Source organism: Trachemys scripta, chromosome 23 (assembly GCF_013100865.1).
Source record: "Trachemys scripta elegans isolate TJP31775 chromosome 23, CAS_Tse_1.0, whole genome shotgun sequence".
Lineage (NCBI taxonomy): Eukaryota > Metazoa > Chordata > Testudines > Emydidae > Trachemys > Trachemys scripta.
The window spans coordinates 7,201,421-7,213,492 of NC_048320.1; the positions used below are offsets into that span (position 1 = coordinate 7,201,421).

The following is a 12,072-nucleotide window of genomic DNA, read 5'->3' on the forward strand; positions in this document are numbered from 1 at the left end:
AAAGAGACTGTGTCTGTTACTATTTTGTAGCTACAGTTGGCAACAGTAATGATTTATCACAGTTTTTATTCCAAATGTCTCTTTATTGGATACTGTGCATGATAGAAATCCAAGCTGCTGGACTTTATCCAACTTTTACAACAGAGAGGATGAATAACGTAATAGCTTAGGGCCAGAGAGCCCTATTAATCTCCTGTGAATGGAAGCTCTTTAGAGCTTTGAAAAGGAGAAGCCAGAAAGGGGAAGGAGACTAGTTTAAGGACTCCGTTTGGCTAGGTACTAGCCATCTTTCTGGCTCATGCTACTGCTGATGCTGTTGCATTGGCATTGGCATGTGCTGTGGATTACATTACGTTGACAACAGAAAGGGAGGCCTGAGCAGCAGTATTAGTCACGGAAACAACAAAATAACATAAGAAGATCAAGAAAGTGCTCCTGTATTTTACTTGTTTGATGATAAAAAAAACTTTATGGATGAATACAAATTGGCTTCCATGTGCAAGAGGTAAAGTACTGGATTCTCTCAGAGATTTCTGTAAACATGGATGTGTGTTTCATCAAGGACTTGTTTAAGGATTTGATTACCAAACTCAGCTTCTTTGTATTTATACTTTAATTCACATATGTTTGCAGGTAAGTTTAGTAACGACTTATAGCTCATATGACATAAAATCTAAAACTGAGAAGACATATCCATGGAAATATGTGAATCTATTCTAACCATTAATGTGAATGAGTCACTCCTGCTAGGAGTAAGCATGTACATTTAATGATTGATTGAATGCACCAAATACCGGGGAGGTATGGGGTACTCAATACATTGTTAACTTAAGATTTACCACTTTTTCTTTTTTAATAATACAATATACACAACTGACATGGATCGCTGGCACCTAATATTTTTGCGATCTTAATGTGGTCACAATCAGGGTTCTTTGTTGTTAACATTGTACAGTTTTCCAAAGTTTGTTTTCAAATAAATTCTCATGGATAATGTGCCTGGGATATGAAACATTTATTAAAGCTTTTAGAAACCAATACAATGTATTTTAAATACAAAGAAAAAATGAAAGTCTCATCTGTGACAGATATGACAATATCCTGTAATATCTTAGTTAAACCTTGGTGAATTAAGTTTAAGTATTTTAGGAGTTCATTGTATTAAAAGTGAAAATGTTTTGTGTTATTGTGGGATTGTATATAACTTCTGTAAGGAGAAGGCATGGCTAATATAAATCCTATGATGTGTTTTGCACTTCAAAAAACTCGTTGAAACAGTGTGCTAGATAAACAAAGTAGGGGGATTCCCAGGAAATACTTGGAAGGAGGAGAACTCAAATGACCCACTTTTGGATCCATCCTTTTGAAGCTATGGCTTGGGCAGAAACCCACTGTATGGTTATTTCCTATTCATGGTGGCTTCAAAAATTCAGATGAGTTAAAAGAGTGACTCTCAGAGCCATGAATCTGCTGAGCTGAAGCTCCGTTGAGCTTGTGACCATAAGAAAACCCCCTGTGCAAGGTTTGAAGGATTTATCACCAACTACAGCCCTTGTTGGAGTCAGGGGGTGATCTCTGGTAAGCTTATTAGCATGTGTGTAAGTTCTTTCACTGTTTTTAATACATTTTCTCTGTAATACTCTTCTTACATTAAGAATAAAAGTGCTGGCTTAGAAAGAATTCTGGTTAATTATAACTGTATGCGATTAAACTACTGTCTCTGAGTAGAGAAGTGAAGCAGACCTGTTTAGGCTGTCTGTCTTTTGCTTGGGATGTCACAGTATAGTCAAGGGACTGTGCAGTCTGGAAATACCGCAGTCAGGAGAGAGAGAAAAACATATGTTTCCACCCAAGAGAGGCAATGATTGAGGATTGGAAGCCTTGCTTGACCATAGAGGGGGGAATACAGGTGCAGTTGTCCTGAACTATTACACCATATTATCTGTATATTCCAAATCCATGCAACTACATCAGCATAGCATATGTTAGAGCATAGCATGGAGAGAGAGCTAGTGATGGTTTCGGAACAAGTCACTTATTAATGAGGCGATTTTGGAAATAATAGTACAACATTTTGATTTAAAGTAAGTCTCATTCTAAATTTTTAGATGTCATTTAGCAATACTAAAAGTAAGTCACATTTAATTTAGTCACATTTATTTCCATTCTCGCATGCCTGTTCTCTATATGTATAGAATAAATGTTAAAAATCACAAATGAAGTTCCTTGGGAAGGCACTGTCTCTCAGCCTGTATTTGTAAAGCTCTTTTCACGATGAGGCCCTGATTTTGATAGGAGCTTCTGGAAGGTAATGCAGTTTAAATGTAAAACAATTATAAACAGGTGAAAGCGCATGAAACATCCAGTACACTAAAATAGTATTCCCAACCCAGACAAACTAAACTCCACCAAAGCCCGCTGAAAATAAACTCAACGCTATCATCCCACACAACTTCCAGATAACCCTTCCTCTTCAGAAAAAAGCTTGGGAGAACAGATGAACTTTACATGGTGGCCTCAAGGTCCCCAAATTTCAGCCGTGAAGGACCAAAGAGGGAAGTGAATTCCAAAGCCAAATACCTCCTGTCAAAAATACTCTGCTACCAGCTTCATCCCATTCAAAGACCCCTTCCAATTTGATATACCATAATAATATGGAAACTGCAGCAGTATGAGGAAACAAAAAATTAAGATTATTTTAAAATGGTAATGAATGTTCCTTGCCTTCATCAGGAAACCCATAATCCAATAGGACATTTTTCTATTGAATTTTGAAAATGTACTGTTAAAAGTTAAAAATGTGTAAAGAGCTACAGAAAGAATCTTCTCAGTGTTTAAAGTCAGAAAATAAAGCTAATTCTTGGTCTCTGATCAAGAATGTGTGTAGCAGAGGAGGGTTTGTGGACACCATTAATGACTGCTTCTTGGAGCAGCTTGTCCTGGAATTACCAAGTGGAGAGCCAGTTCTTGACTTAGTCCTGGCCCAAGAGAAGAATATAGCTGAACCCCTCAGTAACAGCAACCATAATGTAATTAAATTTAACATCCTTATGGGGGGAACATACCAAAGAAGCCCACCACGGTAGCATTAAACTTCAACAAGGGGAACCACACAAAAATGAGGAGGCTAGTTAAATAGAAATTAAAATGCATCCTTTAGAAACTGGCAGTCAAATCCTACTGAGGAAAATAGAAAGGAGCATAAACTCTGACAAGTCGAGTGTAAAAATATAATTAGACAGGCCAAAAAAAGAATCTGAAGAGCAAGTAGCAAAAGATACAAAAATGAATAGCAATTTTTTTTTAAAGTTCATCACAGGCAGGAAGCGGGACCACTGGACAATCAAGGTGCTAAAGAAGCACATAAGGGAGATAAGGCCTTTGTGGAGAAGCTACATTAATTCTTTGCTTCAGTCTTCACTGCAGAGAATGTGAGGGAGATTTCCATGCCTGAGCCCATCTTTTTAGGTGACAAATCTGAGGTACTGTCCCAGATTGAGGTGTCAATAGAGGAGCTTTTGGAAAGCATTGATAAATTATACAGTAATAAATCACTAGGACCAGATGGTTTCACCCAAGAGTTCTGAAGGAACTCAAATAAGAAATTGTAGAACTGTAGTATATAACCTATCGCTTACATCAGGCTCTATATCAGATGACTTGAGGATAGTTAATGTAATGCTGATTTTTTTTAAAAAAGGCTCCAGAGGTGATCCTGTAAGCCTAACTTCAGTACCAGACAAACTGGTTGTAAAAAACAGAATAGTGAAGAACAGAATCATAAGATACATAGATGAACACGATATGTTGGGGAAGAGTCAACATGGCTTTTGTAAATGGAAATCATGCGTCACCAATCTATTAGAATTCTTTAGAGGATGTCAGAAAGGATGTTCCATTTGATACAGTGTACTTGGACTTTCAGAAAGCCTTTGAAAAGGTCCTTCATCAAAGGCTCTTAAGGAAACTAAGCAGTCATTGGATAAAAGGGAAGCTCTTCTCATAGATCAGTAATTTCCTGGTTAAAAGGAAACAAAGGATAGGAATAAATAGTTTTCACAGTGGAGAGAGGTAAATAGTGGGGTCCTCCAAGGATCTGTAGTGAGACCAGTTCTGTTCAACGTACTCATAAATAATCTGGAAAAGGGGGTAAACAGTGGGGTGGCAAAGTTGGCAGATGATACAAAATTAGTCAAGATAGTTAAGCACAAAACTGGCTTGGAAGAGTTACAAAGGGATCTCACTAAACTGGGTGACTGGGCAAGAAAATGGCAGATGAGATTCCGTGTTAATAAATGCACACGGGAAAATATAGTCACTTGTATACATACAAAATGATGGTGACTAAATTAACTGTAACCGCTCAAGAAAGGGGTATTTGGAGACATCCTGGACAGGTCTATGAAAACATCTGCTTAGTGTGCAGTGGCAGTCAATAAACTTAACAGAATGTTAGAAACCATTAGGAAAGGGGTAGAAAACAAGACAGAAAATATAATGCCACTGTATAAATCCACAGTATGCCCACACCTTGAATATTGGATGGAGTTCTGTTCGCCCCATCTCAAAAAAGATATGTTTGAATTGAAAAAAGTGCAGAGAAGGCAATACAAATGATGAGGAATATGGAAGAGCTTCCATGTGAGGAAAGATTGAAAAGACTGGGACTGTGCAGCTTAGGAAAGAGACGACTAAGAGGGTTTATGATAGAGGTCTATAAAATCATGAATGTGTGGAGAAAGTGAATTGGGAAGTGTTATTTACCCCTCCACATAACACAAGAACTAGGGGTCACCCAGTGAAATTAATAGGCAACAGGCAACAAGCATAAGGAGTACTATTTCACACAATGCTCTATCAACCTGTGGAACTTGTTGCCAGGAGACATTGTGAAGGCCAAAAGTATAACTAGGTTCAAAAAAAGAATTGGATAAGTTCATGGAGGATAGGGCCATCAATGGCTATTAACCAAGATGGTCAAGGCCTCAACCCCATGCTGTGGGTATCCCTAAATCTCTGACTGCTAGAAGCCCTGTTCTGTTCATTCCCTCTGTAAAATCTGGCACTTGCCACTGTCGGAAGGCAGGATACTGGGCTAGCTGGACCATTGGTCTGACCCAGTACAGCCGTTCTTATCCTCGTATTGGCTGACTTTCTTGGAAGCAACACACTAAAAAGGAATCTTGAGTAGATGGGTAGTGCTTTGTGAATTAATTCGGAAAGGATGTGCTATGAAAAGGAGACAAGATGGAAGAAATCACATACATTTCCATGGGAGAAACAAAATGTGCTGTGAAGTCTAATATTTATTATTCCAAACTTTTTGCTTAGTGGCCTCCTACCGTGAGTTTTTACACTTTTGCATGTGAATCTGAATAATGCTGCAAAGGATTTTGTGTGCCAAGTTTCAAGCATATTGCTCCTATTGTTTAGTTCCCTTTGACTTTCTGTTAAAGGGACACTGTCTAGTACGGTTAAACCAAAAATCTTCTCTACAAGAGTATTGTGGATTACTTGTTCCTGCATAGTATGTTAGTTCCGCCCCCCCCTTTCTGTCTAATTATTCGAATACTGCGAACAGGTAATATTATAAAACTTAAAGGTTAACTGTTACAGAATGTGTTGGACCTTTAGAGGCAGGCTTACAGCGTGGCACAACCTTAGTCAAGCAAATAGGTGTTCTGGGGCTCACAGGTCCCAGGAATCATGTGATTATAGATAATAACAGAGACCTGCTGGCAAGCAGAAAACAGGATATTTAAAGCACGTCCTCTTCCCTATTGTGGAGAGGGACCTGGGTGAGGAACTTCTGCTTCTGCATCTTCTTTGGGAGTCTTACCAGTGACCCCATGTCATAACTATAAAGGGAAGGGTAACAGCTGTCCTGTGTACAGTACTATAAAATCCCTCCTGGCCAGAGACTCCAAAATCCTTTTCCCTGTAAAGGGTTAAGAAGCTCAGGTAACCTGGCTGGCATCTGACCTAAAGGACCAATAAGGGGACAAGATACTTTCAAATCTTGAGGGGGAGAAGGTTTTTGTTTGTGTTCTTTGTTGGGGAGTGTGTTCGCTCTCGGGACTGAGAGGGACCAGACATCAATCCAGGTTCTCCACATCTTTCTAAACAAGTCTCTCCTATTTCAAACTTGTAAGTAAATAGCCAGGCAAGGCGTGTTAGTTTTCCTTTGTTTTCTCAACTTGTAAATGTACCTTTTACTAGAGTGTTTATCTTTGTTTGCTGTACTTTGAACCTAAGACTAGAGGGGAGTCCTCTGAGCTCTTTAAGTTTGATTACCCTGTAAGGTTAATTTCCATACTGATTTTACAGAGATGATTTTTACCTTTTTCTTTAATTAAAAACCTTATTTTTAAGAACCTGATTGATTTTTCCTTGTTTAAGATCCAAGGGGTTTGGATCTTGATTCACCAGGAGTTGGTGGGAGGAAGGAGGGGAATGGTTAATTTCTCCTTGTTTTAGATCCAAGGGGGTTGGATCTGTATTCACCAGGAGTTGGTGGGAGGAAGGAGGGGAATGGTTAATTTCTCCTTGTTTTAAGATCCAAGGGGTTTGGATCTGTATTCACCAGGGAATTGGTGAAGATTTTTCAAGGCTTCCCAGGAATGGAATCCATTGAAATGGTGGCAGTGGAACCAGAGCTAAGCTGGTAGTTAAGCTTAGAAGTTTTCATGCAGGCCCCTACATTTGTACCCTAAAGTTCAAAGTGGGGATCCAGCCTTGACACCCCATGTGTGAGTAAGAGGATGGTAATGCCATCCCATCAGAGGAGAAGGCAGGGAAGGATCCTGAGAGGGGTTGTGGCAAGAATCATGTGAGAGATCCACAGGGAAAGCTTTAGAGATAGGAGATTAAGAAACTCTGAGGCGAGAGTAAAATTTTGGATGACTATTTGTAGGTCCTGGCCTAAGTGTGTGTGACTACTCATGTTCTTTAAGTTAAGTACATGCTTAAGTGCTTTGCTTGATTAGGACCAGAGTGCTTAGTAGGATCAAGCCCATAGAGCCTGATCCAAATCCCTCTCAAATAAATGGAAATGTTTCCATTGACTTCAGTAGGCTTTGGATCAGGCCCATAGTTCTGCACGAGTGAAATGAAATATTATGTATAATAAAACTCATCCTCAGGTTTGGTGAGAAACAGAGTCAGGGTCAGTATTTTCTGTGGGCAGTAAAAAGAGAAGCCCTTATTATGAAATTATTTTTAATGGAGGTTTAACATCAAAGATATTGCACACTTTCATTAGCATTAGAACCAGCATTTTTGCAAATGCCCTTCAGAGTTAGAAATCACAGTATACTTGTTAGGTGAAAATGATGAATCAGAACCACGTTGAGGTTTAGCTCTAAATTTCTAATTGTGTGAAAAATAGCACACAGCACATGGGACTTAGGAGAGAAATAATTGAGGATGCTTTAAGAGTACATTGGGATATCTACCTTTGAAGGGGCATTTGGAATAGATTATAAGCATGTTTATATCAGACAAATCTTTGTAATAGAAGGTTTAACCACGCTCTAATGAAGCATTGGGGGCGGGAGGAGGGGGAAAACGTGTGTGAGAGGAGGTGAGAGGAGAAAGCACTTACTGGTAAAGTGGTTAGTTGGTCAAATAAATGTATTAAGCAGAGCTAATATTATACCAATTATTCAAGGTCTTTGAAAGGATAAAATGACTGAGCTGCCCCACTTTGAGCAATGTCATAACAATACACCGCTACCTTGATATAATGCCGCCCGATATAACACGAATTCGGATATAATGTGGTAAAGCAGTGCTCCGGGGGGGCGGGCTGCGCACTCTGGTAGATCAAAGCAAGTTCAATATAACGCGGTTTCACCTCTAACTCGGTACGATTTTTTGGCTCCTGAGGACAGCGTTATATCGAGGTAGAAGTGTACCACTATCATTGTAGGCTTTATTCCAGGTATCTAAAAACTCCACGGAGCTAAATGCCAAGACATGCAAATAGAACTTGGGGCTAACATGGTCTACCAAAGGAACCATATAAAAAAGCCCATTTCTTTGTCATAGTCTACCTTCAGTCACCTAATCAACAGTTAATACAAATACATCACATATTTTAAAAGAGGCAAATAAACCTTAGTCCCTACAGAATAGAGGAAGGGTAGAGAGAGAGAGTCAGAGATGGTGTTGCATTCAGCTTATTAAATTTGTGTGGCACTAAGACACCAAGGTAATGGGTGCATTATAAGAACATAACAATAGAACTCTTAGCTGAACTCCCGTTTTTACACCTGCAAATTTTATTCCTTGGAAGCTTTTGAATAATTTTAGTTAACATTATCTAGCCAATTTTGAAAGTTCCCAAAAATGTGAGCTTTACTTTTATATCATTCTGAATTTTGGAGGATTCAGAACTGCAACTGTAGTTTGATCTCTGAATGCTCTTCTCCTATCCAACAAGTCTCTGCTGTGGGAGTGTCAGCGTGGGCTAAAATCCAGGACATTTCTCTCAAATTTTGTTTCTCTTTCCCTAGCTGCTGCTAAAATTCTGTTTCTCCTATCTGCTGTTGTAGCAATAATTGTATTTCCTATTTTATTTGAGAGATGTCCCATTGGCAGGAGTTTGAGAGGTAAAATTTTCAAAAGCACCTAAGTGGATTAGGCTCATAAATCCTGTTGACTTTAAATCGCATTTAGGTTTCTAAGTAACTTGGGCATTTTTGAAAATGTTACCTGAAATATTTAACATCTCATCTTGAATTTCAAAATCTTATGTGGAGGGACACTGTTGCTTTAAGAAAGTTGAAGAATTTTTCATTGCAGTAACCATCCCATGGTTATTGGTATAGACTTGTGTTTTCTATTATTTCTATCTACTTGTCTGATCCTGCACTATATTTAGCAAATACTGATTGAAATCCCTTCTACTCACTGCAAACACTTTGCTACTCCTTTAGGTTGATGCCATACCTTGGTTTCATGACCACTGAGGGAATTTATTTTTGTGTAGATAGTCTCAAGTGTACCTTCCAAATTAAACATTTTTACCTGAAGTCCTTTTATTTTCCTGTGTAGTCACTTTGAGAGTTCTGCAGTCTGGTGGAAAAGGGGAAGAACTGGATTACTGAGATTTAGGCATGTTTTTTGGATTCCCTTCAGTTTTGGCTGACTTTTGGTAGGATTTCTTGGCACTGGGACCCAGGCATAATGTACATAGTTGCTGCTGAGCTTCGAAACTTGTTCTTACTTAGGTTACTGGGTCTTGGTTTTGCAACAGGGCCATCCTCATTACTGCTCTGACAGGCAAGATGAAGAGCAATCAGTATCCAGGATTTTCTATCTCCTTTGCTCCTGCCTTTAGATTCCTGCCTCACTCAACAACATGCAGGAAAATGCCCCTTGTGGCTCTGGCTGACACCATCTGTCTCTTGACCAGAGGAGGCTAATGAAAAAGAAAAAAGAGAAAAAGAAACAAAAAACACCACCTGAACTGTACCTTGCACAGTAATACTTTTCCATGGGGCCTGTAGGGTTTTCTTCTGTTCTCACTGACAGAAACCTCCACTAACTCAGTGTAGCAAGGCAGTGGCTGAAGCTCTTTCAGAATCTGTGATATACAAAACCTTTAAGTGGGAGAGAAGCCCTCCTGCAAGGGTAGAATCTTTTCCAAAGCAGCGGCGAAACACTGCATCTCTTAGCGAGGCATTCAAGACTGAGGTGATTATTGCTGGGGGTGCAAAAGACAAAACCAACATGTTTTGCCAACCCAAAGTAGAGCAAAGCTCACTCATAGGAAAAGAGGTTCTCCACAAAATAGCCTGGCTCTCAGAGGAAGAGATGCTTCAAGAATTCCACGAGGTAAAGATTCTTAACTATCAACCCCCATACCCTTTTTCCCATGGTGCTTCAGGGGATCAGTAAGTTCTTCCTGTCTGCTAACTCTTACCAGGAGACTTAACCTCTGAGGCTCCTTCCTCTGTTTCCAGACATTTATTTGGAGTGAATACAAATCTTCCTCTTAGTAAAAAGATCTTTCAGTCACTGCTTCTACCCTTGCCCTCTTGAGTTTTTGTGACCTGTCTGATGATCTACAGCTCAGAAGAGGGAGATGTGTCCCGTGACTCTGAATCTGAGAGGTACCCTATACGCACCCAGCAGGCTGTCTCAAGTGAATTAGGAATACTTGCTGGGGTAAGGGTTTTTTTTGTGGTATTCCCTCCAAGTGCATCCCCCATCTTCTAACAATCAATGAGACCGTCTCTCCTGAGGTCATTTTTGTGTGTTGTTTTTTGTCTTTGTTTTCCCCTAAATCTGCTCAAGGACAATATATGCTCCCACAAGACTTTAGGAGCAAGTGACGCTTCTCCCCTGGAGTGGATTCCATGGTTACGGCTTCCTCAAAAAAGACAAGTGGATTCTAACATCAGCTTAAAGGATCCCTAAGTGCGAAAAAGGGAGTTGATCATCTTTCTTCAAAGTTAATTATTTGCTGGCTGGATGAGCTGCAAGGGTTACAATTAAAGACCATGGCATGTCTATTTTCCTTTCATCTGAGAGATTTTACTAAGGCTTTCTAATATGCCTTTAGCACAACTATTTTTTAAAAATCAGCTAGGACTGTACAAATATGAAACGTTATATAAAATAACATAATATGCTTCAAAAAGACATATAATCAGAAAATGGCTTGCATATACATAGAATGTGATCATGTAATTTAAAGACTCACAAAATGCATACTCACAAGGGGGCTGAATGAGTCCTGGAGATTCCTAACTTTTGATTGACTCACTTTGTAACCTTTTAACATAGTAATTATTTTAACATAGTTTTTTTTTTTTAATGGAATTTTCTAGGGGTTTTTTAAGTAAGCAAATTGGAAAAACAGTTCTATTATGTGGAACAGTGTTGACCCTCACCTGGTTCATTAACAGATTAGGCTCTTGAGACGCACAGCACAGACCTCTACAACTTGAGCTGTGTAACTGCTAGCTGTAATAGGCTGCTAAGCCTGGTGTGGACCAGACACTAGAAAGGGATGAGACACACACTTTGCCAGTGGGCTTTGTAGCTATTTGCTAGGCAGCACAGGCGTGTTAAGACTTGGAAATTCTGGGTTCTATTCCAAGATATGAAGAGGAGTGTGAGCTCGTGGTTACCAGCCTTACTGCCTTGTCACCCAGCTCCTATCCAGTTTTCCGCACACCACCCTTACCCCCTACTCTGCTGTTGGCCTCTTCTCTTCAGCTTCTGGCCGTCTTTCCCTTTCACTAGCTCCTAGAATGGTTTTCTGCATTTCAGCTTCACTTTCTCTCTAACTTTTAGTTTTAGGGTCTTTTCATCAAAATTAGAATGTGATGGATTGAACTACATGGATATTGCTTAGATCCCTTTCCATTCCCCTTCCAACTGACCTTAAAAATTACAAATACGTTGAAGGTAATCAGTCTACTTTCTTAATGCTTGAGAGACAAGGTGGGTGAGGTAATACCTTTAATTGGATTTAATGCTTGGTAATTTTACCACCTTTCAGTTTTCCTAGAGGAGATCAAATCTGTCTGTCTGAAGGGATTTTTAGATACAAAATGTGGATTCATGTTGTTTTAATGATTATAAAACCAGTATGAAAAAGGATGGAAATCAGTTTAATCTCTTACAATGGGCCCTATAATTCTGTTAGCATAAATCACTGTTTTAAACTTAAAAACAATGAGGAGTCCTTGTGGCACCTTAGAGACTAACACATTTTTTTGGGCATAAGCTAATTGAATTGGCCTCGTTAGCACTGACCCCCCACTTGGTAAGGCAACTCCCATCTTTTCATGTGCTATATATTTATACCTGCTTACGGTATTTTCCACTCCATGCCTCTGATGAAGTGGGTTATATCCCACAAAAGCTTATGTCCAAATAAATTTGTTAGTCTCTAAGGTGCCACAAGGACTCCTCATTATTTTTACTGATACAGACTAACACAGCTACCCCTCTGAAACCTGTTTTAAACTTGATGGCAACTGCAGTTGTAAAGGCATAATGCCAGTTTTAATTAAACACAGAGGTCAGTAAGTTTCCTAGTGGTCAAGGTTTTTT

At 39.3% G+C, this 12,072-nt stretch overlaps 1 protein-coding gene across 11 annotated transcripts in view; it reads left to right on the forward strand.

The window, feature by feature from the left end:
• TANC2 (tetratricopeptide repeat, ankyrin repeat and coiled-coil containing 2) overlaps positions 1-12,072 on the forward strand; it is a 593,041-nt gene that overhangs the window by 211,362 nt on the left and 369,607 nt on the right. The window lies entirely within an intron of this gene.